Below are 25,565 nucleotides of genomic sequence, written 5' to 3'. Positions count from 1 at the left end.
TGGTTGAATTTAAAGGGGAATGAGGAAGTTTTTTGTTACAAAAATATTACATATCTTTTGTGGTGGTGGTGATTACCTGACTGTATGTATTGAGTACAATCTATTTAATTGCACACTTAACATGGAAAAAATTACTTTATAAAGTATAACAATATAACTGATCAAAATGAAAATAAAATAATATAAAATAAGTCGTAATGGCATAGCATTGTCAACAGTACATATTTAGAGTTTTGCTCCAGGTCTAGATACATCTTCTGTCTGTCATAAGATGCAGAAGAGATTTGGACATCACACTGAATTATTAAATTAATGAAAAGTAATGATTGGGCAGGATGAGCAGGAAGTGACTAGCATGTGGGAAGCCTTAGTAAAATACATGGACCCCAGACGGTGGAATATAAGCTCCATCATTATTTAGGAACCTGTAACATAAGTAAAGTTTTTAGGAGTCCAGTTGTTAAAAGCATGCTGGGATATCCCCTATAAACTGGGAAAATTTCCAGAATTCTGCAACCCATGCCACAATGAGGGAAGCAAAATCCCTGGTAAGCATACATAAACTCCTGAGGCATATATATGCCGCAACTAGGAATTATGTTCCAGCCCATATATTAGTTGATACTGAAAGAATTTTGCATCAGGCCCAGGCAGAAGTGAAAAGAGTCTTGTCGTCTGACCTAGGAGGTCCAATAAATCTCCTGTATGTATAATCTTATCCTGGCACCGGCTTCTTAGAAACACCTAAGCTAATAGGGCATGACTTCTCTCACAGGAAATCTTTGCAGCAGTACTTCCCATTGAGGCTCTCCCTGCCTGATTTTGCTTTATTTCCTTTCTCCTTTGCAAGCTCTGGATCTGCACTGCAGTCTTCCACGATCCTCTGATCACCCAATCCTTTATATTTCACAAGTTTTACCTCTCATTACAATTTTTGCACTCCTAACTCCATCTCCGCATCTGCTTACTGCAATACCCGAACTGCAAAACATGTCCATACAAGATTTATGCATGAATGCTCATAGCTGTTTCAGTAATAGTAACAACCCCAAACTGGAAGCAACCTTGTCTCTTTTAGTGTTGAAAAGATAAGCAAAAGTAAAATATTGGCACAAGGAACTCCAGTAGGCAATAAAAAGTAATGAATGACATATACACAATAATGGGGATAGATTTCAAGAATATTATGCTGATTGAAAGACTGAACCTATCACACCTACTGTAGGATTCCATTTTAAAAAAAGAAAAATATAATCCATATAGGCAGATGACTGGTTGCATGTAACCAGGCATAGAGTAGGGATTAATTGGGAAGTGCCACAGGGAATGCTTCAAAGAAATGGAAATATTCTATTAATTATGGTGATGGATATATGAGTGTATGTATTTTTAAAAATTCATTAAAATATTCACTTAAAAAGAGTTTTATGATATGTAAATTATACTTTTTTTTAAATATTTTATTTATTTACTTGAGAGAGAGAGAGACAATGAGAGAGAGAGAAAGCACATGAGATGGGGTGAGGGTCAGAGGGAGAAACAGACTCCCTGCCGAGCAGGGAGCCCGATGCGGGACTCGATCCAGGGACTCCAGGATCATGACCTGAGCCGAAGGCAGTCACTTAACCAACTGAGCCACCCAGGCGCCCTATGTAAATTATACTTAAATAAATTCTCTTTTTTTGTAGAGTGTATGTCAAGATAGACTGCAGTTCACAATGGCAAATAAAAACACGCATGTATGCACGCATACAGTTGACCTTTGAGCAACACAGTTTTGAATGGTGAAGATTCATTTACAAATGGATTTTTTGTTATACAGTACAGTACAATAAATGTATTTTTTCTTCCTTATGATTTTAATAACATTTTCTTTCCTTTAGCTTACTTTATTGTAAGCATATGGTATATAATACATATACAAAATATGTGTTAATTGACTGTTTATGTTATTGGTAAGGCTTCTATTCAACAGTAGGCTGTTAGTGGTTAAGTCCTTGGTGGAGTCAAAAGCTATATGTATGCAGATTTCTGGCCCCATGAGGGGGGCCTATTGCCCCTAACCCTTTTATTAGTCAAGAGTCAACTGTACTTACACAAACACATACATAAATAAATGGTTTATCTGCCCCAAATTCCTTTAGTGCTATACAATTATGACAGAGATAAATTAACAGTTAATGTCTGTTAAATATATATCAGGGACAAACCAGTATCCTGTGTCCTTTACTTATTTATCACTTTAACAAACATATGGGATAGGATATCATGCACATTTTTTTTTTTTTTAAAGAAGCAGCTTAAACACAGACAATCTATGTTGAAAATCCAAGATCACACAACAGCAAGAACCAAGGAATGATTCAAATGTAGGTCAAACTGCCTCTAACACTACATTTGCTCCATTATAACAATGCTATTTCTCTATTATTTTCTAGTTGGAAATTAGACATTCTCAAACCTGGTTAATGCAGTAAAAGTGTTCCATCCAGTGATTACTATTAATGAAATCTTTTAGAACCATTCTGAACAAGTGCCTTGAATCAGGCCATGCTTTTTAGTTAGGAGGTCACTTACCCAGCATCACATATATAATGAATGTAGGAATTGGAAGTACACAAGACTGATGGCTAGTAAAATATATTTAAAAGAGGGGCCCTCTCTGTTATTAAAATAAAATAGACAAGGGGCACCTGGGTGGCTCAGTTGTTAAGAGTCTGCCTTTGGCTCAGGTCATGATCCCAGGGTCCTGGGGTCGAGCCCTGCATTGGGCTCCCTGCTCAGTGAAGAGCCTGCTTCTCGCTCTCCTACTCTACCTGGTTGTGTTTTTTCTCTCGTCTTCTCTCTCTCTGTCAAATAAATAAATAAAATCTTTAAAAAAATTAAAGTATCCAAAAATAAAAGAATTTCAAATTTTTGTTAAAAAGATACAAGATTTAAGAAGTCTCTGTTACGGGAAATTACCAGGTTTTTTGGTATGGTTTTGGTGATCTAGAATATTAGCTATCAGCAAACATTTCTAATTACCTCCCTATAAAATTAAATGAATACAAATCTCATTATAAAACTCAACTAATTACTACATAAGCTTCCTTGTTGTATTTGCCACTCAGTTTTTTGAGAATCATTAGCCATCAAATCCAGTGATTAAACAAGAAACATCCTAAATAGCCAATACCTCTAACAGGTATTACAGTAGCCTTAAAAACTTATTGATTTTGTTCAAATATGATGGATATCGGAAGCTTCATTAATTCTTTAAAGGCCAGGGGGAAAAATGTATTATTGCTTTTAGGTACACAGGAACTGAAAGTGCTCAAATACCAGTGAGCTTTAGAATATATATCAAGATAAAAATCAATCTTTCAGGTTAATCTTCATTATACATTTACAGTAGTGAGTGGTTTTCTAAGTGTGCCCCAAACCTTCCTCAGACTAAAAAGCATTACTTTCAGTCTGGTCAACTCACTCATAAGAGTTAAATTATACAACGTATTGAATTTAGCTCTGAAATAACACCAAAATTGATTAGAGGGCTGCCTTATCAGGAAAGATTAAAGAGAATACATATTTATAGCTAAGCTGAAGGGTGAATAGGTTAATTTGTACACATATTTGAATAGAGTAAATATCAGAGCAAAAGGGGAATTATTTATTTTGATATGAGGCATTGTACAGTTGGGAGTGTCGGGATGAAATATAGAAATGGGGATATTCGGTGAAATTTGAACTGTAAACTATATACAGTCTTTGTGGGAAAGTAGTAAAACTAAAATGGACTGACATCGTTCTAAGAAATGTGTTGAACTTTTACTCAATGAGTGGCAGAAACTGGATGTTTATTGCTTTCATTTACTGTTTTTACAACAGTTTTTGCTTGGGTGGAGAGGTGGAGGCCTTTGAAGAATTTCTGAGGATCTGTTCATGCCAGATTTTTTAAATTAATTTATTTTTTTAATTTTAATTTTTTTAAAGATTTTATTCTTAAGTAACCTCTACACCCAATGTGGGGCTCAAACTCACAACCCTAAGATCAAGAGCCACATCCTCTACTGACTGAGCCAGCCAGGCACCCCTGTTCGTTCTAGATTTTAAGTAAGATGCATCCACCACAGAAACAAGAAATATATTAAGTAATAAATAGATGATCTGTGATTTGTCATTTGAACTATAATAACGCTGTATTAATTACACTGTATTAAATACTTTAGCATAAAGAATCCTAATATTTGGGATTTAAATTAATTTTAAAATTGTACTCCGCATTCCCTAAAAGAGAGAAGAAAGAAACAAAAAATAACAACACCACAGCAACAACAGCAATGATGATAACAATAGAATACAATTTATTTCCATTATGTCCAGGAGTGTAAAATGTAAATTAATTGCACCTTCATTAGACTCAGTTCATGGACCTCCCACAGAATGAGCCACACTGCACTCTGTGTTAGTCTTGTGTTAAAAATAATTTTTTATACAATGCGGTCTAAATACAAGCTAAATACAAGCCAATGGTTGTATCAGGTGCTTGACTGAAGAAAGAGAGCTTTTTTATTTAGACATGCTTAAGGAATTTGCTAGGGCGATTTTGGTCTTTGGAGAATTAAGCCCTATTGACTTTACAACTTAAATCCTGTATGAGAGCCAACTCCATTCTATTCAAATTGACTCCTTTGATTCTCACACCATTATATAGACACTTTCATTGATCCTTATGAAAGGAGATGAGTGAAAACAGAAGTAATGTAACTTGCCCAAGACCAAGGGTGTAATCCAGGAAGTGGCAGAGACCTTATCCAACAAACTCGAATATGTCTGATGTCCACACTTGTGCTCTTATCCACTTCCCTGTAGTTCAGCCTGGTGATTTTCACACTGTAGCGTACATCAACATCATCCACAGTCTGTGGTGTAAATCACTTCCCAGCTCTGCACTCAGCGATGTTGCATTTGCATCTTAAAATTGACAGTGGTGGGAGTATTTATACCACAGAAATAAACAAATAGTATAAATCAGGGCCTTCTTTTCTTAAAGAAAGATTTCTGAGACCCACCAACAAAGTTTCTGACTCAACAGGTGTTGAATCGGTTCCAATAAATTGCACTTCTCACAATTTTGCAGGTGATGCTGTTGCTGGTGGTCTGAGACTAAACTTTGAGAACCACTAATACAACTCATTTTTTTCTCCATATGTTGATAGGTTTATAAAGATGCTGAATAGTACATGAAGGCACTATGTAGTTATAAAATCACATTTATCTTGGCTTTTAATTGGATATCAAATGATGTTAAATTAATCTTTCATCAAATTTTAGGAGACTATAGACAACTTTAAACTAGTAAAAGGGAAAAATATAAAACTTTATTTTAGAGAGGAGGAGGAGAGAGAGAGAGGGGCAGTGGGGAGGGACATAGGGAGAGGGAGAGAGGGAATCTGAAGCAGGCTCCATGCCCAGTGTGGAGCCCACTGAAGGGCTCGGTCTCACAACCCTTAGATCAGGACCCGACTGAGTCATCCAGATGCCCCGAAAAACTTAAAACTTTATTAATGGTATTGGGAAAAATCAAGTACAGGTTTATTAGGTGATTAGGGTGATTAGTCAAGTGAAATATACAGTCTCTTTTTTTAATGTAACAGTTTTTATATAATTACATTGGACTAAGCATTTACTTAATACTGGAAAAAATTAAACTGTATCTTTCTGTAGACTGGAATAAACATGGTAAGTTAATACCTGAATTTACACACTAATTCTTAAGAATTATAAGAGAAATAAAGTTAACATGTAGTCTCAGCATTTTTAATATCCATAAGAATTACATTCTTTTTTTAAGATTTTATTTATTTGAGGGAGAGAGAACAAACAGTGGAGAGGGGCAGAGGAAGAGAGAGAGAGAGAGAGAGAAGCAGACTCCCCACTGAGCAGGAAGCCCAATGTGGGGCTCAAACCTGAGACCCTAAGATCATGACCTGAGCTGAAGGCAGATATTTGACTGAGCCACCCAGGCACCGCATAAGAATTACATTCTTGAGTTTGTACATAAGCTTACTGTCTTTATTTCTTTCAATTTTAATTCCCCCAAATTTCAGTGATTCATACCCATACAATATTCTTAAGTTTATCTGTAAAATTATTTATCTCAAAATTATTTGTTTATGCCAAATGTCAAAAGAGGGGAGCTCTAGTGGTGTGAATGATAATAAAGAATAATAAAAATTAAGTATTAAGCATTTGAATAAATTTATAAATATATTTAAAGAATTGTAATAATTTGTAACTGTCATTAAAATTCTGGATCAATTATTTTGCTTTTACTGTTGCCCAAAGACAACGATATATTGAATACAATTTGGAAGCATCTTAATTTACATGAGTAACTTTTTAAGAAAACATTTGGAAATTAGAAAATTATAAAACAGTAACTTACACTGCATTATAAAATTATAAATAGAAACTCTACTGGGCACTGTCCCCTAGGTTGAAATGTACACAGGATGCTTAGTTCTCTAGATAGATAGATGGAATTATATAGATAGATGATAGATAGATATAGATAGGTAAACAGATAATGGATAGATAATAGATAGATAAATAGATAATAGATAAATAGATGATAGATAATGGGTATAGAGATAGAGAGATATAAATATAGGTATAAATAAAGATAGTTTGTAATTGTTAAAACTGCATGTGTGTCAAATACACTTTCAGTGTTAAACTTAGCTCTGTCTCTCTCAGAGGGATAGGATGTTGCACACCACACACTTGTCTTGGATCCATGCTTATTGTTACATTATAGATAGACCATAGATGTCCTTATGACCAAAAGGATTAGATCATTGGCATGTTGGAACTATGGTCTAGCTTGGGATTTACATACCCATACTGCCTACTCATTTGCTTCTTGATTAGTAAGTCTTACAGAATTTGTTTTTTAGGGCTTGCCAAAGTGAATCATTCCTTTTAAAAACAGTGCATCTTCAGGGAACTTGATGGAAAGTATCAAGACTTCATGGTCAAATTGTGTATAACTCTTCTTTGAGCTTCACCAATCACCTGCATTGAAAGGCATCATAAAACAGTTAAGCTTCTTTTGGTGATAAGAGAGGAATAAAATATCTTAGCTCTTGGTTCCAAATGTACAACATGATATGAGTTGGAAAGGAAGGCAAACTCATTGCTTTTTGGGTCCAGATCTCTTCATTGCTGTGAAAGATGTATGTTTTCAGCAAGCAGAAGTTGACAGGAATACATAAGCTGTTTTGGCAAACAGGTTTCCATTCGGCCTTTTCAGCCTGATGCACTGAGATGATGAAAGGCCCCAAAAAATTAATGATCTTTTTTTTAAAATTTCCTTCCCACCTTAAAGTCAAAAGGACTGAACTGAAAAAGAGATTCAAAAATGGAAACAAACAATGGCAAAAAGAGATAGCTGAGAGAGTGAGAAGAGCATTAAAGCAAATTAATTTCCACCTGTTACACTGGAAAAATAACTTAACTCTTGTTTATTAAGTGCTTACTAGTTGCTGGATATTGAGCTGACAATTATTTGAATTCAGAACTTTTGTTCTAATGGAGAGACAGGGCATATTAACAAGCACTTACAATGTGATAAACAGTGTATTAATAGTATGAACAAAAAATAAGGAGTACATAGAACCTGGTTAGTTCATACTCTTACCTGCTTTGCTGTGTATCTTTGGGCAAGACATTCCTTTTTTTTTTTTTTTCCAGTTTTTAACATTTATTGAGGATTGTTGCCCAAATCTGTCTATATCATGATGATTACAAACTTTCCAACTCTACTACTAGTACATTTTGGAGGGGGAAAAAAATCTCATAATCCACAAATCCATAACAATAAAACAATATTGGAAACTGCCATGAAAACACAAGATAACTGAAAAACAGATCTTTTCTAAGAGTCACAGGACTATAAATTGAGGAAGTACACAAAAAAAGTAAAAAATGAATCAAACTCATCAAATTATATACATTAAATGTACAGCTTTTTGTGTGTTAATCATAACTAATTTGAGTGGTTTTAAGGAAGAATCATGCCAAAGAAAATCATGATTTTTGTCTTAATCCTGAGTTAAGAATATTAACAATAATTTGCCCCCAATGCATGTGGTCTGTTATATACAATAGATGATTTTATATGCAGATTTAAAATCCAATACATTTTGTATTTATGATTCAGAAGTAACTTTAAACTTTTTAAATATTTTATTTATTTGTCAGAAAGAAAGAGGAACAGAGAGAGAGAGAATACAAGCAGGTGAGCGTCAGAGGCAGAGGGAAAAGCAGGCTCCCTGCTGAGCAAAGGAGCCTGATGTGGGACTCCATCCCAGGACCCTGGGATCATGACCTGAGCTGAAGACAGATTGCTTAACTAACTGAGCCACCCAGGTGTCCCAATTTTAAACATTTTTAAGCAGCAGAAATTACGTAACAGTTATGAGTGCAAATAATCCCTGCAAAGTGTCCTGCGTTTTTACTGCAGAGACACACAATAACAGTCTCAGGTTATTAAGAAAATGTCAAAAATTGTTGTCTTGTATATTGAGTATGTTTTCAAGAGTGGGAAAAGAATAATAGCTTTCCCTTTGGTTTAAAATACTCAACATTTAAAGAAATAAAATAAGTAAAATAAAATACTCAACATTTTGAAGTCCTAAACGTGAGAAGGTAGCAGTCTCTAGAGGAGTCAGAATCCCCGAGGCTTGAAGGGAAATCCAGCACAGAAGTACACCCGTGTTTTCTCCTCTACCTCTCCATGATGCTCAGCTCTGGATCCCCCTTTAAAAGAACTGTTAAGGGGCTCCTGGGTGGCTCAGTTGGTTAAGCCACTGCCTTCAGCTCAGGTCATGATCCTGGAGTCTCGGGATCCAGTCCCGCATTGGGCTCCCTGCTCAGCAGGGAGTCTGCTTCTCCCTCTGGCCCTCCTCCCTCTTGTGCTCTCTCTCTATAGTTCTCTCTCTCTCTCAATAAATAAATAAAAATCTTTAAAAAAAATAAAAGAACGGTTAAGGTCTTTTCTATTTCAGAAGGGTAAACATTTGGTAGTACCAAGGACCTTTTCATCTTGTTAACTGGAATGGGTGGTAATTTCCATAATGTTTTCCAGTTTCAAACATAAGAGCCTCTGTATTCCAACCCATGAAACCACAGGCTGTGTTGGGGGTGTGAGGGTGTCATCTGCCCCCGCCAGCCTGTGTGCCCTGTAAGCGGGATGCAGAGAAGGTGTGGGCAGCCTGCCGTCCAGCTATCTTATCAGTCGCACTGCAGAGTTGAACATAGTTCCCTTTCTACCATTAATTATAATCACAGCTGTACCCTTTTTCTTGGTATTATAATCTCATTGGAGGCTTCTCATTAACACCTTGTTCCTCCTAACAGATTTGGGGCACAGCATATTGTCTTCCAAGTGCAGGGTGGAGGAGCGCATGGAAAATCGCAGGCAGGAAGCAAGAAGAGTATGCACACTCTCCTGTTTTTCAGGCACCCGGGCTTGTCCTGCATGAAATTGCAGGCGAACCCAATACTTTTTGTCTGCAGGAGGACGTCTCCCAGGGACTGCACACCGCCTGACACCATAGGCCTCCTGTGGTGACTCCTCTGTCTCCATCTTCCCAGTCCGGATGCCCAGTCCTGGACCAGGAGGCAAACACAGCATCTGGGGCTGAAGTTGTCACAACGGTGTGGACTCTTTACAGGAGGGCATTAGACCCAAAAAGGGCAGACACCCTCCACCCTCAGAGGGAACAACCACTTCATGAGGGTACTTCCATCAGAAGACAGCTTTTTTTCCCCCCGAACGTTCCAGGGACATTTCCCCCTTGTCCATCTTTGATCTCCTTTGTGACTGTGTGACTATCTTGGCGTCCTTTGCAGTGACAGGAATGTTTGTCTTCTGATCAGGGCAAACATATTTGCAGAGTCATTTAATTGCATCTAATTTCTGGCCTTTGGTGCGTTAGTTGTTGGTACCAGGCCAGCAAGGTGTCTCGGTGAAGCGGATTGGCTGGTGGCAGTTTGGAAGGTACTGGTGAAATCGGTGTCTTCTTCTGAAACCTTACTCTTCCATTGCCTTGTGCTATCTTTTCTGAACAGGAAGCTTGGTCTTCTTTCATAGATCTTTTCCTTTTGGTCCCGTTCTCTAAGTTTCTTTGTAACTTTGGTTCACCAGAAGACTCCTCTTTCTCTTTGGCCTCTCCTGACACAGGTTGGGGTTTGCAAGTCAGTCTTCCCGTGACTTCTTCGTGGAGTTCTTTTTGTCTTTTGCTTTCACCATATCCAAAGAGAAGTCAAGGTTGACAAAAAGAAAATTCTTACTTCTGAAATGTGGGCAAGACATTTCTTATCTCTGTCCCACTGAATGATGACTAGAAGAAAATGTAAAACTCTCTCCATCTCTAAGTGTAGTTGAGTGAAAAACTTATCTCTATTCTGTACTCTAAGGAATAGGTACAGAATAGTTCATCAAATTAAGCACCTGCACTGGTCACAAAGAAAATAAATAAAGTGAAATGAGTATCTGTCGATGGGGAGTACTATTAAAATGGAGAATATATATGTCCCATCTGAATGCATTCAAACTAAAAAAAAAAAAAAAAAGTACTCTTATAGTCCAGAAGCAGGAGATAAACATATACCAAAACAAAGAAGTAAAAAAGGACAGTTATCAATTAAGACTCATGTGAATCTTACAGAAGAAATAATGTAAGGAGGAAGAGACACAACTGACTGAATAGTCAAGAAAGGTGTCATAACAGAGGTGAAACTTCGTTCAACTTTGACAGATCAGTATTTAGAAGGTTATAGAGGAACAGGGGATATTTTGATGTGAAAGCCATGACTGATACTCTGCACTAAGGCAGAGATTGGACTATTCAGGGTTTATTCCAGAGGAGTTTGAGCAGACTGGACAACAAGGTCCAGATAAAGTAGCTTGAAATGAGTTAAAAATATAGATCAGGTAGAAATTTTATTGAAACTATCAATATAAACTTTAAATTATTAGGAAATATTGAGGATGTGGGAGATGAATGTAATGTAGGTTTATAGAAGTGACAGCTTGGATATGAAAATGTATTATTTGTCCAGACATTCTCCTTATGTTAAATTAAATATTGAATTAAATATCTTTTTCAAAAAAAATCAAAGCCAGTTAAAGAGACTTAGTATTCTATTATTCTATACACAGCTATTTTTACAGGCATGAGAGGGCTTGAGTTACAGTAGAAAACTATTTAGGATGGCTTGAAGAAAGTGCTGCCTCAAAGAAAGGAGTTGAGTAGAAACACTTGAGGCTGATTTTAGATCTCCAAATGCATGACTTTTGTTCTTTTGCATGAAAATATATATTATATGTGCATAGGCCATATATCTCCCATATATAACGGGGATTTCCATCTTCTAAAGTTAAAAGTTAGAAATGGGCCATTGATGTGCTTTAAAAAAGGTAGAATTATATAGAGTAATACTGACATATAAAATGTGTTCCACTCAAGTGATCTACTGTTAAAGGTTTCATGATAGAGATTTTAAAGATGCATTTAGAAACCTTCGTTAAAGGAAAAATTAAAAATTCACAAATAACTTTCTTGGTCATATTTCTAATTTCAGTTTGTCAAAAGAAGTTATTCAGCAAATTGGCCTCCAACATTGGAAGAGTTGCCAAAGTCACCATATTTAATTTATATGAAAGAATATTATATTTTTAAAAATTACAGTCCTCCTTTTCTAGTGCCATGCTCAGAAGTTAAAGCATAAATAGTCTCAGATTTACTGATTTATTATTTCCAGATGTGGTTTTCTTTCCAACTTGGTCAATGCTGTTGGTGATTAAATGAAAAACAAATAAATTATATTAATTAGGAATCAACACTAATGGAAGGAATACACTAGAATCAAAAACTGTAATGTCAAGAGCACATACTTGTAAGGGTTCAATTCAATTAAAGACTTAAAAGTCAAGAAATGAATCTATTCTGAATGTTGATTATGCTGCTTTATCTCTATTATCACCTCCTGGTCCACGTATCAGTGTTATCATCCTCCCTTGGACTGTGCAAATAGCTCCCTAAAAGTTCTGATGGATGCCTTCTTTGTTCTTCTACCATCCATTTCCTACACATCAGTGCTCCAGCCACAGGACTTTCTTTCCATTACTTAAACATACAGATCTCCTTTGGGCGTAATGCCTGACTTTCCTCTGGTGGGGTCTTAGACTTGGTGGCTTCTTGTCATCTGGTCTCTGCTCTTATCTACTACCTCTGCAAGCCACACTTGACCATTAGGTTTAAATTGCTCCTAATCTAATTCACGCTCTATCATATTGTTCATGATCTTCATAAAACTTAATTTTTTTAGTAGAATCTTTTTTATTTAAACAGGAAAAAAAACCCCACAAAATACCAAAAAGTTTGTATGAGGGGTATGGGTAGGGGGAGGTGTCTGTTCATCCGGCCCCAGCTCCCCAGCCTGTGTGGTTTGGGCAGCAATAAGGGGTGTGGGGTAATGGCCTCCCAAATAAAAATAGTGTAGGTGTATGTGTGGGAAGGAGAGGGGTGCAAAAGCAATGGGGAGTTGTGGGGGAAAGGGTCAGATGAGGTCAGCACTGGGAATGCCGTAGGTGGGAGGTCATTTCATAAGATTTCTTGATCAGACCACCCTGGATATCTTCTTTGCCCAGCAGCAGGATTAGCGTCCTGGCAGTCATTGTGACAGTGACGCTGAAAGTGGGAACTCCCCCAGGGCTCTTGGTATGAAGATGCATGGTAAATTCACCGTCCTGCAGCAGTGAGTCTTGGATAACAGAATGTTTCTGGCCCCCAAGTGTCAGCCCATTCACGAAAAAAGTTGACTGGTCTTTGCCTACCAGTACACGGACCTCAGATGGCATGCTCCTGCTGAAAGTTTTCCCTGGATGGCTATTCAGACGGAGGGAGAGTCCTTATAGCCCATGATGACCACGTCCTGACAGGTGTCCTCCACCCAGTGGTTGTAGATGTTCTACCCGGCGGAGCGGGGCTGCTGGGGCTGCAGGCTCAGCTGGGGGCTGCGGGCTGCGGGCCGGGGAGGCGGAGAGCTCAGGGCGCGTACTGCCCTGGGGACCGTGGCTCTGCTCGGAGTGCAGCCGGCCACCCTTGCACCGCCACCAGATTTAATTTTTTATGTCTGTTTTCTCTTGAGTGAATATAAGTTACATGAGGGCAGGGTTTTCCCTGTATTATTCACTGTTATAGTTCCAAAGTCGAATAAGTTACTGGCATATTTGTAGACTCTCAAAAACATTTTCTAAATACAAGAACAAGCTTTTGGAGCAAAATCTTAGAAAAGTGAGTCTTTTTTGTAAGATTTAAATAGTTTACTATTTCTGAGTATTATTAATCAAAACTTTAAATTTAGAAGATACAAAACACAACCGGAGCTGTCTTTCCACTGCTTTTGACCTTAGGATGTGCAGAAGCATAAAAGAATTAATAATGGTGATTATCTTTAACACATTAAATGACTTAAAAACATAATTGGAGTGTTATGAATAGGCTTAAATAAGAATTAAATCATTTTTCATGTTTTAAATTATCTGTGTATATCTAAAATCCTGGTAACTATAAAGAGAGTAAAATGCTCTCTTTCATTTGTTTTTTTTTTAATTTCCATTTGTATAATTAAATGTCATTTTCCTATTTGCATGCTTAGTTTTATTTGGGTATATAATATAGTGACCCTTATTCATCTGATTACATATTTCCTATTTAAACTGTTTTAGAAAATTTATTTTAAATGACAGGAAAATCTAATACAATGAATATAATTAATATTTATTTGTTAAGTCAACTAACTCTCAGGCACTTTTGTGAGAACATCTTTACTCTCTCTCTCTCTCTTTTTTAGTGGTCCATTTTGGACAATTTGTTAAAAAACAGAAAGTGAACAGATACTTTTAGGAAGGTCAACAAGAATAGAAGACACATATTGGGGCTGCAAGTGATATAAAATATGTTTCTTTGATGAGACCTGGAAGTTTTAAGCCTCTGTACCCCATCCCCAAATGTTTATAGTCAAATATATTATCTATGTGATGCTTATGGCACTCTACATTTTTCAGTTAGTTCATAATTTTAAACACTGGGATGAAGTATTTCAAACACTAGCATTTTTAGAGTATAAAATGGAGAAATACAGATTGTTTTGTCAGTGACTTTTTAATTTTTAAGACTAAATTCTCTCCAAGTTGGGGATGCTAGGAATCTCCTAGATACTGTCCCTACTCAATATCAATATATATTCCATGTGTGTTCAATAGAACATCCTCTACTTTCTTTTAATAAAATCTGTAGAAAATCCCTCAAATGTCTATTTTGCTTTCTCAACATTAGCTCATTAATCTAGCCTTTCTGACAAGTTATAGAAAAAGTGAGTATATTCCCAGGACAAAAATCCACAGTAAAAATTTAGCACCGCATGGTTTGTCATTGAAAGTTATAGAAATTATGATGATGTTAAATAATATTATGAATGGCAAAGTTAGGAAGATAGTTCAGACATTATTTTTTTCCCTTCTCCATCCTAAACTAATAAGGCCAAAATGATCAAGATTTTACTTTGGTAGGAACCCTTCCTTCTACATGTTGACAAATAAATGGAAAACTTTGAGAAGATAACTGAGAAAGTAGTTAGAGAGGCATCCTTCACCTCTTCTTTTCCACTTTCTCTCCCTCCAATTCTTTTTGCTTCCTTTCTTTTCATCAGCTTAACAACACTTATATTTTTGAGAATCAGTGTAACAAGATTAAGTTGATTAAGAATTGATATCTGGATGCCTGGGTGTCTCAGTTGGTTAAGTGTCTGACTCTCAATTTTGGCTCAGGTCATGATCTCAGGGTCCTGAGATGGAGCCCCACATAGCACTCCATGCTGGGTGTGGAACCCACTCAAAATTCTCTCTCTCCCTCTCCCTTTGCTCCTCCCTCCCCACTCCTCAGGCACACATTCTCTCTCTCTGAAGAAAGGTGTTGATATTGACTATTTACTAAATATATGACCTCAAGAGGCTTACTTAATCTTTATTATTATTTTTTTTAAGTAATCACTATACCCAACATGAGGCTCGAAACTACAACCCCAAGATCAAGAGTCACAGTAGTTTCCTCTTAATAAAATTCTAGTATAAATCAAATGGATTAATACATTGAAGTCTTTATGGTCATGTTCAGTACATAGTGAGTGTTCAGTAATTGTTAACTGGTATTTTTCAAGGTAGAAATAGTAGTAGTGGTAGTAATAGTAGCAACAGTAAGCAGTAGTAACAAGTACTAGTAGTAGAAATAGTAGTATGCCTACTATTAAGAATTAAGAGGGCGCCTGGGTGGCTCAGTCATTAAGCATCTGCCTTCAGCTCAGGTCATGATCCTAGAGTCCTGGGATGGAGCCGCACATGGGGCTCCCTGCTCTGCGGGAAGCCTGCTTCTCCCTCTTCCACTCCCCCTGCTTGTGTTCCCTCTCTCGCTGTCTCTCTCTGTCAAATAAATAAATAAAATCTTAAAAAACAAAAGAAAGAATTAAGAACTGTTCTAGTTGTTCTCTGTAGAGTGGCAAATCAAATAAACAAGACAATTCTTGTTTCACTCTGGATATTTTCTGGTGACCTATGTTTCATTCCATTAATTCTCTCTTCAGCTGTGCCCATTCTGCTATCATATTCATTTAATTTGTTCTTAGCCTTACATTTTGGATTTTTTTAACTTTTTCTTCATAGATTCTCATTCTCTGCTGAAATTCTCCATCACATTGTCTGTTTTGTTGAAACTTTTATCACAATTATTTTAATGTTTCCATTTAATAACTCCAAACTGCCAGGCTAATTTTGATTAAGTACTGAAAAATTTTAATAAAATGTTAGAGAGATTATTAGAGGTTCTGGATCATGTTGTCTTCCTCTAAAAAGGATAAACTTCCAGTTTTTCAAATCTAGGCCTGGGTTGTTTTATGAGTCCTTTCTACCTTAGCAGCTGTGATGCCCAATGTCTATGTCTGCAGTCTAGTGGAACCACTAGAAATGACTCATCTTTTCAGTCTCCCATCCCCATTTTGAATGAACAGATGTATCTAGAGGGAAAGAGGAGTAAAGCGCCATGTTCTTTCCTCTGTGTTTCCTTCTTACCTACCCCCCTCAGATTTTGGTTGTATGGAGAGCCCTCAGACTCCTTCAAATAGTTGTTTATGTTATTAGCATTGTTCTGATACAATCTCACTCTATACATTCAGAAACATAAGTGCTTTCTAAAAAGTTGGTAGACTTCATATTTCTAAAAATGAGAAAATTAAAATAGTAAACTTATTTCCACTACAAACATCTGAGAATTCCTTATGTAAGAGTGAAACTGTTACATCTACACAAAGATGCAGGGCAGGAATTCAAATGAGTAAAGTATATGGGACAGCTTAGAACTAAGCTTATAATTTTAGTTGGGTTAATTAACTTCTCCCAATTATCCTCTTGGGGAAAATCAACATTTTCAGCCTTATTCCCTCTACAAATTAAGATTATTTGATAAATGAGAAAACCCAATGAGCTCCCCAGAAGGAAGGTACAATATAAATACAAAGCATTTATCTAAGGGATTGCTTTATTGGACAATATGAAAACTTATTGTGATACTCATCTCAAATGGTTCTAGATTGCATTGGTCTCTGCCACCTATTATGATATGTAAAATTTCTGTACTCTGAGTATTCAATCACATTTTTCAGATCTAATGACTTTCTGGGCAATTTTAATTATTAGGGAGTCCTAATTAACTCAGTTATCACTCCATTTTGTATCTATTTTCATTACATTTCTTTCCTTCTTTCATGGTTTGGAAAAGTAGTAGTCTTGTTCACTCCTTCATCCTTCTGGTTCTAGGTTCTCAGACACTGGTGCCCTAAGGTAAGATTTTAGGCAAAGAGTCACTATCAAAATCCTTTGTGTTGCAGGCACTCAAAAGCTAGTTCTCTCAGTGGGTACATGTACTGCTAAAAACCACCACATGATTCTCTGACAAGAGAGATCTAGCCCAATATGAACTTCTTCACCAGCCTCCTACTGTGGCTCTCATCATTTGATGCCTATTCCACAACTTCTTATTCTGGGAACTCACATCAAATGGGTCAACTGGGTTGAGGCAACAGCAAGACATATCAATTATGGCTATATTCTGCAATTTCACTTGACACACAAAACTTCATCCTTGTCACCTCATGTTGGGAAAAAGTATGTGTACGGGCTCTTCACTGCCATCCCTTCTTTACATCTGGCCATCTCTACTGAAATCTATTCTCTGCTGAATAAGCATAGGAAACAGATCAGCAAATCTCCTGCATAAGTGGATGTCCAAATTAAAGAAAAGATGCCAGCTTCCCCTTTTTGCAAATACTTCCGATTTCTATCAGTGGTTCTTTGAAGCCTCCTGATTGGCTTTAGGATGGGGCATCCCCCATGATAATAGGGAAGGAAAACACACAACTCTCCATTTGGCACTAGACTTATATACAAATCCCACAGTTCTCCCTTCTTTCCTTGTTCCCCTGCCTTCTGCTTGTTCAGGTGGCCAAAAAGGATGTGGAAGAAACTAGGCTGATGTCTAAGTGAACCAAAGTCTGCTCAATCATTTTTTAGTAAGTCCTTAAAAAATTTTGATCCCAATTCTCTGCAGCTTTCTTTAAAATACAGGTTGTGGGGCGCCTGGGTGGCTCAGTCATTAAGCATCTGCCTTCGGCTCAGGTCATGATCCTAGGGTCCTGGGATGGAGCCCCACATGGGGCTCCCTGCTCTGCGGGAAGCCTACTTCTCCCTCTCCCATTCCCCCTGTTTGTGTTCCCTCTCTCGCTGTGTCTCTCTCTGTCAAATAAATAAATAAAATCTTTAAAAAATAAAATAATAAAATAAAATAAAATAAGGTTGTATTTACTCCCCAGTTTCTCACTTATGTGTTTTATAGCTAGTGGGCTACCATCTTAGGTGTGGCATCAACAAGAATGGGGGGTGTAGATTATAAAGACATTTATTAGCTACTCTGTGTACTTTGATTGCCATTTAGAGTGAGATACGAAGTCAAGTGAGTGTCGTGAGTAGAGATGTATCATGATTTGACATCCTTTTAAAGGGCTTCCTTCTTAAATTGCTGCCATATTATGAATAGACTGCAGAGAAGCAAGGACAGAGCCAGAAGGGGCAGTAAGAGCTAATACAATAATCTTTACTCATCACTCTCATTTTGTCATGGAGAAAATGTCTGTAATAGGTCATATCTCAGGTTCAGTTGGCCAAGATTGAGTCATTTGCTGACTTTTGAGCTGCAAGCACATCTGGGAAAGGAACTATCTGGCATTCTCAGTGAGTATTGCAAGAGATAGGCTCTGTTGGCCAGAAAAATGGGAGAAACGGCTGTTGGTTAGGTAATCAATAATGTTTTCCAGGGTAGACTAAGAACATTAAAATGTCCTGAAGCTTTTAAGTAGAATATTAAGTTGATAAAGTTTTATTTTAGAATAGCCTCTCCAAATACCTAGAAAAATAAACCAGAGAAGAAGACTAGAAACAGAGAATCCAATTAGAGGCTGTTTCCATAATCCAGGGGAGACATGATAGTATCAATAGTGGCCTGAAATTGAATTGACATAGGAAGTGAAGGTAATGGAGAGGAGGCATCATTGGTGGTGCCTCGTACAAGATTTCTGAAATAGATCAATGGGTATATCATGTTGCTATTCTTTGAAATTTATATATTTTTAGAAAGGGGAGCAAGTTAAGAAGAAAATTAGTTTATCTCTGGATATACTGAGTTTAAGGTGTGTTTAGAAGAATCTAAATAATGATGTACAATAGGCAGAGTCTGAAGGACAGGAAATATATCAAAGCTTAAAATATAGATTTTAGGGTTATCTACACACACATGATTATGTTCAAAGTATTAAAAAAAATCCAGAAAAAATGGTATTGGAGCAAGATGATGTTCTGAACATATGTTTTTATTCTCTCTTGTTTTGCATATAATGAGGAAAGAAAGAGAGGGAGAGAATGAGAGAGAGGTAAATAACAGACAGAGAGGTTAAAAAAAAAACATTTGAAGGGAGATACTAGCAATGGGCTAGAAATGTTTAGTCTCAGAATAAAAAAAACATATATACAATATAATCTTCAGAAATAAAGTGAGAAGAAACCACAATGCCAAAATACATGTGAGAAAATATCACTGCAGAATTAGAAGTAATTCCAAGAGTCAGTCTGAGAATTTCTCCTTGAGAGGAGAATGTGCAGAATTATTGTCTCTAATACCAGAAAAGTGAATTGCCAATGAAAACAAGTATTATTGACAGGATTCTGTGATCATGCATGCCAAATCGGTAGTTATAAATTTAAAGAGAGGCAAATCAGTTTCAGTGCTTGTTTCTGCAAATTAGGTGAAGTTTTGCATGTAATCATGGTTGGGGTTTTGCCAAGTGAGAAAACCAGAGGGATAGTGGGTTATGTGTTTTGATTGTATTGAGCAAGAAATTATGGTAATGGACAAAGGAATATGAGTTGTGTACAAGAGTAAATTACAGACAGGAAATTGGGGATGGTGGTAGACATTTAAAAAAAGTGATAAATTTAATGGATTGTATTATTCAAGAAAGTCAAGGAATTGTTTAAATGTGTGCAAAGTCAGTGAGTTGAAATGTTAGAAGGTTGTAAGAGAGGATCCTTTAAATCAAGATTTGAGATGCCATATATTTATTGGAAGTAAAAAAGGTCTAGAAATGACTATAAGATGAGGTGGAAAAATTTATTTCAGATGAATTTTTAAATAAGGATGGCAAGATCAGAAATTTCCAGTGGCATGAACTTTCAACCAACCTGATGTTGAAGACCATATACTAAGCAATGATAGGCAGTAAAGAGGAGAATGACTTAGGTGTTAATACTTAAGTGAATCTTTTATATTGAGTACAAAATTTTGACATGTCATGTAGTATAGTCAGTAACATGAATTTTAAGAGTTGAGCTTTAAGGGAGTGTTATGAATTACATGTTTGTTTCCCCCTTCAATTCTTCTGTTGAATCACTAACTCCCAATGTGATGATATTTGGAGGTGGGGGTTTTAGAAGTTAATTACGGTTAGATGAGGTTGTGCCCATGGTGCCCTTAAGATGAGTTTAGTGTCTTATAAGAAGAGACATGAGAGCTCTCTCTCTCTCTCTCTCTCTTTGGGTATACCCAAAAGAGGTCATGTGAGCACCCAGTGAAATGGCAGCCTCCTGAAAGCAAAGAAGAGAGTCCTCACCAAGAACTGGCATCTTCACATTTGACTTCCCAGCCTTAAGAACTGTTAGAAATTTATGTTGGTTGTTTAAGCCACCTACTCTGTGATGTTATGTCATAGCAACCTGAGCTTATTAAGAGAGGGAGTAATAAGAAATTGTCTGGAACCAGGAATGAGGAACAAGTAGAATACTCCTCTACCTCCAGCCCCATGGAAAGTATGTAGGGTGAGTGAAATAAGTAGTCATCTTTAAGAGAGCTTTGGGGCTATGTCACTCAGATTCACATAGAGTTATGGCAAAGAATGTTTGGAAAGGAGGCCTAAAGTGTAGAAGATCTGGCTGGTGACAGACCGTATGTATTTAAGGGCATGGTGGAAGGGCTCTAGGAGTTGGGGAAGCTCTGAGATTAGGAGTTGTATGTACACAGGGGACAGAAATCCAGCTGACAGCTTAGAGAGTTGGGTCAGAGCTGAGGTAAATAAGTATGTAAGACAAGAATATCTTCATTTGTCTTTTAATTAAACATGGGTAATCAATTCTAATTACAGCCTCCTGCAGACTGGTTTCAGTGGAGGCTTCTGGTGCTAGAGGTGGCTCAAGTGCCAGTCATTTTGTGGAGGACATGGAGCTCTGTTGCCATCCCTTATGTGCCACTGTGATGACAGAGTTGGGAAATGGGTGGTGGCACCACAGCACCCCCAGCCCAGTGTCACATTGCTCCCAGACCATCTGGAACTTTGTAGGCTGCCTTTAAATATGTGCTTGGGCTGATACTTTCACACTAGTATTCTGGACATTTAGTGTTAATGATTATGTTAAATATGTGTGGGTTTGGTTTTTTTTTTTTCTAACATGCTTGTTAGTAAAGTGGTATTTGCTTTTGATAAAATTTTATATAAACTTAATCTTTCTCACAGTAATTGAAACACCTTACAGATTTAAAATTATTTATTTTTTGGGAGGGAGTGCTATGCATAAATACTTCATGAGGGCATTTGTATGAACACTTTGATGAAAACATAAATACTAAAGATGTTATTTCATAAAAATCATGTGGAATAAATGCAATGAATAAAATAATATGAATTTGTGACATGTAATAATAAGAAAAGCTAATATTTATTGGGCTCATGGTATATGCTAGATGCAATCCTCACACATTACCTATATTATCTCACCGAATATCCATAACTACACTATAAAGTAAGTGTTTTATCAACCACATTTTTACATGAGGACACTGAGCCACAAAGAGGTTAAAGAATTTATACAAGAACACTCACATATTATGGGGAGAAGCCAAGATTTAAACCTTGACTCCAGACCTAACACTGAAACATACACAGAGATGCACACATATATTCCTATATACATATATCACACATATATGTTCATATATATTTATATATTACATACATAAAATAGGCCCCATGCCATCTGAAAGAATTGAACACTAGAACAGTTCAGGAAAGAAGATGATTACTTCTGGCAGAAAGAATGAGAAACAAGAGGAATTAACAAGAAACCAGAGCTGAGATGTGCTATGATATAGAGTATGAGGATTTCAGGTAGAAGTGCCAACATGCACATACACACAAAGTGTGTATTTACAGAATGGCAAGTAGCTTCACTTCATTGAAGAGCTTGTATATATGAAAAGGAAAGTGACAGTCAATAGGAATGGAATGATAAATTGAGACATTACTGAAGGCTTGGATTATATGCTATTTTTGTAGTATAATGTATAGTGGAAAAGTGAAGATATTTGACCAGAGAAATTCTGTTTTGATAATAGCTGTATTTTGGAAAGATAATCTGGAAGTGGTTAATGATATAAATCAGCACAAGAATTGCTCAGTTGTAAAATCATTATAGGCATTTCAGTAATAAATAATGGAAAAAGTAGGAAGAATCTTTTCATACTTTGCTATAACTTAAACAGTAACTTCTGTAGCTTTAATTTTACAGCTGTCTGACCTTAGCTGGAAACTATTAACCTAACACTTCAAACCCTTAAAACTTCTGGCAGAAATTAAAGACAAAAATTAAACCTGAACCAATGTTAAATTTTAATGTACTAAATAAGTAAAATATTCTTAGAATGATTTCCTCAGTTCAACTTTCCCCCCATAGTTTTAATTCTCTCTCTCTCTTCCTCTGTACTTCCACGAGGCTTACAATATGTGATAAATATCACTTTGCTTGTATTCTAGAAGGAAAGAGGCAGAGATTAGAAAAATAATGAGCAACTTAATATATCTATTTCTTTCAGTACTTCACATTCACACTTGTTTAAATAACTGTTTAACAAAGCAAACATAATAAGACTAAACATCATGTTCTGCAAGAGCAGCTAAAAATCTTTCCAACCCAAATTGGTCATGAATGGAGAGAGTCATATCTACATCCACTCACCATCATAAAAAAATTATTAAAACTTCTATTTTTTATCATATGAATGATTAACATACAAGAAATGAGATATTTCTACATTATTGACAAATCACAAATAGACTAATATCTACGTGATACAAAGATTCATGACATTAATAATTTTATATAATTCATTCTATTATATGTTAGGTAACTCCCCATCTTCTGAGAATATACCGACCTCAAAAATGTATAATAATGTTCAAAATCTTTCATAATTAGGAATTAATAACACCTAGAAAAATAAATGCAAGTAAAGTCACTTTTCCTGAAGGAAGATAAAACCCACCACAGGTCAGCAGAACTGAGTATTTCTTTCTCTCATTAGTGAGAAAGCTTTTATCTTTGGTCCATTTATTATCCACAAATTTTTTAAGATCATTCCTGCAATTCGAGCTATTTTTATAATGGAAATTAGTACAGGAAGCTGTACCTTTAAAATAATCCTGACAAACAAAATTATTTTGCTTTGAATACTCCATTATTAGATAAATGTAGAGTATAACAAACAAACAACAACAACAACAAAACAACTTGAAGAATTTTTAGAACATCAAATAGAGTGGCAGAACTTGACTAGACAACTGAACTATATACACTTCCCTACTCTTTCATTCCCTTTTCCGTTTGGGATGAAAGCAACATGACATTCATTGTGCCTAACTTCTGTGGTTAGGCATGCAATTTGAAAGTGAGAACATATCGTAAATAGGGCTAAACAAAACCCTCCTCCTCTTTGTAAGAAGAGGTAATTAGGCATATGCCACAGACAATTCCGAAAGCCCCAAAGAGGGTTTTCTTCCCAGTAATCTAAATTTGTCAAATATATTTTTACATGAAATGTTTTCCTGCTCTCTTTGTTTTAAAATTCAGAAAGTTGTTTGCATATATTAAGTCCAAATATCTAAATGTGTTGACAATTATCTTTGTAGTACCTAAAAATATTTGTTTTTAAAGAAAGCAGCATACATATTTAAAATAAATCATTTCTTCTTCTTCTTCTTCTTCTTCTTCTTCTTCTTCTTCTTCTTCTTCTTCTTCTTCGTCTTCTTCTTCGTCTTCTTCTTTTTGGTCTTTTTCTAGATATAAAAACTAAATTAGTGTATTCTTCATGCAACAACTTTGAGCTGAAGCAGGGCATTTTTATATGAATGTCAGGACTCTTTCTGGCACAAAGTAACTGATTAGTTTTAATAAGGAGGCCTAAGGTTTTTGTCTATTTTTCTGAACTATTTTATAATCTTTTATAAGAGTGATTCATAAACTTTTTTCTGCATACCAAGATATTTGATGCTGCCAATATTGGGAAGTGTATTATAACCCTCAGTTATATGAAGATAAGATTTTCTGCAAAATCAGTGAATCAACTAGGATGCAGTCTCTACAGAGATTCACCAGCCATCCAAATCTTTTTTTTTTCTTCCAAAACCTGATGCCTTATTCTAGAAGACTCTTGACTCTCACTCCAAACTTAATGATTCTGTTGTAGTAATCTTAATGCATTTGTGTTGAAATGTTTTCTCCCACAGCAGATTATAGAAAATAAGTCAGAAGAATTGGCAGGAAGCTAAATTTAGTACTAAAGATCCTAGGCACAGGAGATGAAATGGGTGACGACATATTAAAAGGTCCCCAAAAGCGGAGACTCTACCACAGCAGGTGCTCACTCACTCTCCTCCCCTCTGACAGGATCACTGTGTGATATTCAGTTCAGTCACTCATGTTTCTCCTCATCATGAATCATTAAGAAAAAGTGAAATGAGGTTCTATATATTAAGTTTAAAGAGCCATGGCTGTGTGTCAAATATTAGATGAATATCTCTCAGTGGGGAAATAGTCTACTCTTTCATTCAAATTTCCTGGCTTAAATGTATGTTTAAGGGACTGCTTCACAGTAAAAGTTCATCTCCCAAAGATGGAGATGTAAAGTCAAGTTTGTAGGTTGAGTATGCCATGCATTCAAAACTGAAATTGGAATGATTTGTCACTAATCATGCTAACAACCAGCAGTGCTTACATTTTGAGAACTGTCTTAATATACATTTATGTCAGCTGGTGGTCACAACTCCATGAAGAGTGTGTTCGGATTTTACACATGGGGAAACCGAAGATTGGAGAGATGATGGGTCTCATCCTAAGTCCCACTGCTGAAAAATGGCAGAATGTGACCATAGACGCATTGTCATAAACTAAATTTGTTACCGTTTCCTTCAAAACCTGCCACTTCCCATTTTCCCAGATTCTATACATATCAGTATGAATATCTGCCACATTACAGACTAGATAAAATTCAACAGTTAAATTAAAGCTACAGCTTACTACAGTAAATCATATTATTCCTTTGAATTCTGAAATGAAATTGGAAATACTTTCCCATGGGAAAACCAATCTGCACTATCCTTATCAGAGAAGCTCGGCCTTCATTTAAAAGTCATGGTGCCCCAACTAAGGTAGGACAAGTGAGACCTTTGCTGGTTTTCAGGAATATAAAAAATGTTGCACCGCCTTTTTTTTTTTTAAATGGCTTCCATGTCACTGTATATTCCTACAAGGAAAGCACAGAGGAGCAACACAACTAAGTGGTGAGGAGTATTCTCAAGCCCAGTTCTCTAGGTACAAATCCAGCCCTTTCACTTCCTTAGGTTTGTGTCCTTGAGCAAATTACTTCCTTACTCAGTGCCTCCTATTTTCTTCTCCCAATGGGGATAATAATATTATTTACCTCATAGTTTGTTGTGAAGAATAATTGAATGTAAGCTCATTTACATAAGGTTAAGAGCTGTGTAGAAAATGTACTTTTTGGGCTTCAAAACAACGCTAAGGTATAGAC

At 36.3% G+C, this 25,565-nt stretch overlaps 1 pseudogene; it reads right to left on the bottom strand.

The window, feature by feature from the left end:
- Positions 1–9,364: 9,364 nt before the first annotated feature.
- LOC113913595 lies at positions 9,365–12,913 on the bottom strand (annotated as a pseudogene).
- Between the last annotated feature and the right edge of the window lie 12,652 nt (positions 12,914–25,565).

Source organism: Zalophus californianus, chromosome 11, assembly GCF_009762305.2.
Source record: "Zalophus californianus isolate mZalCal1 chromosome 11, mZalCal1.pri.v2, whole genome shotgun sequence".
NCBI classification, from domain to species: domain Eukaryota; kingdom Metazoa; phylum Chordata; class Mammalia; order Carnivora; family Otariidae; genus Zalophus; species Zalophus californianus.
Note: the sequence above shows the minus strand (reverse complement) of the source record. Positions and strands in the feature narration are given on the sequence as shown.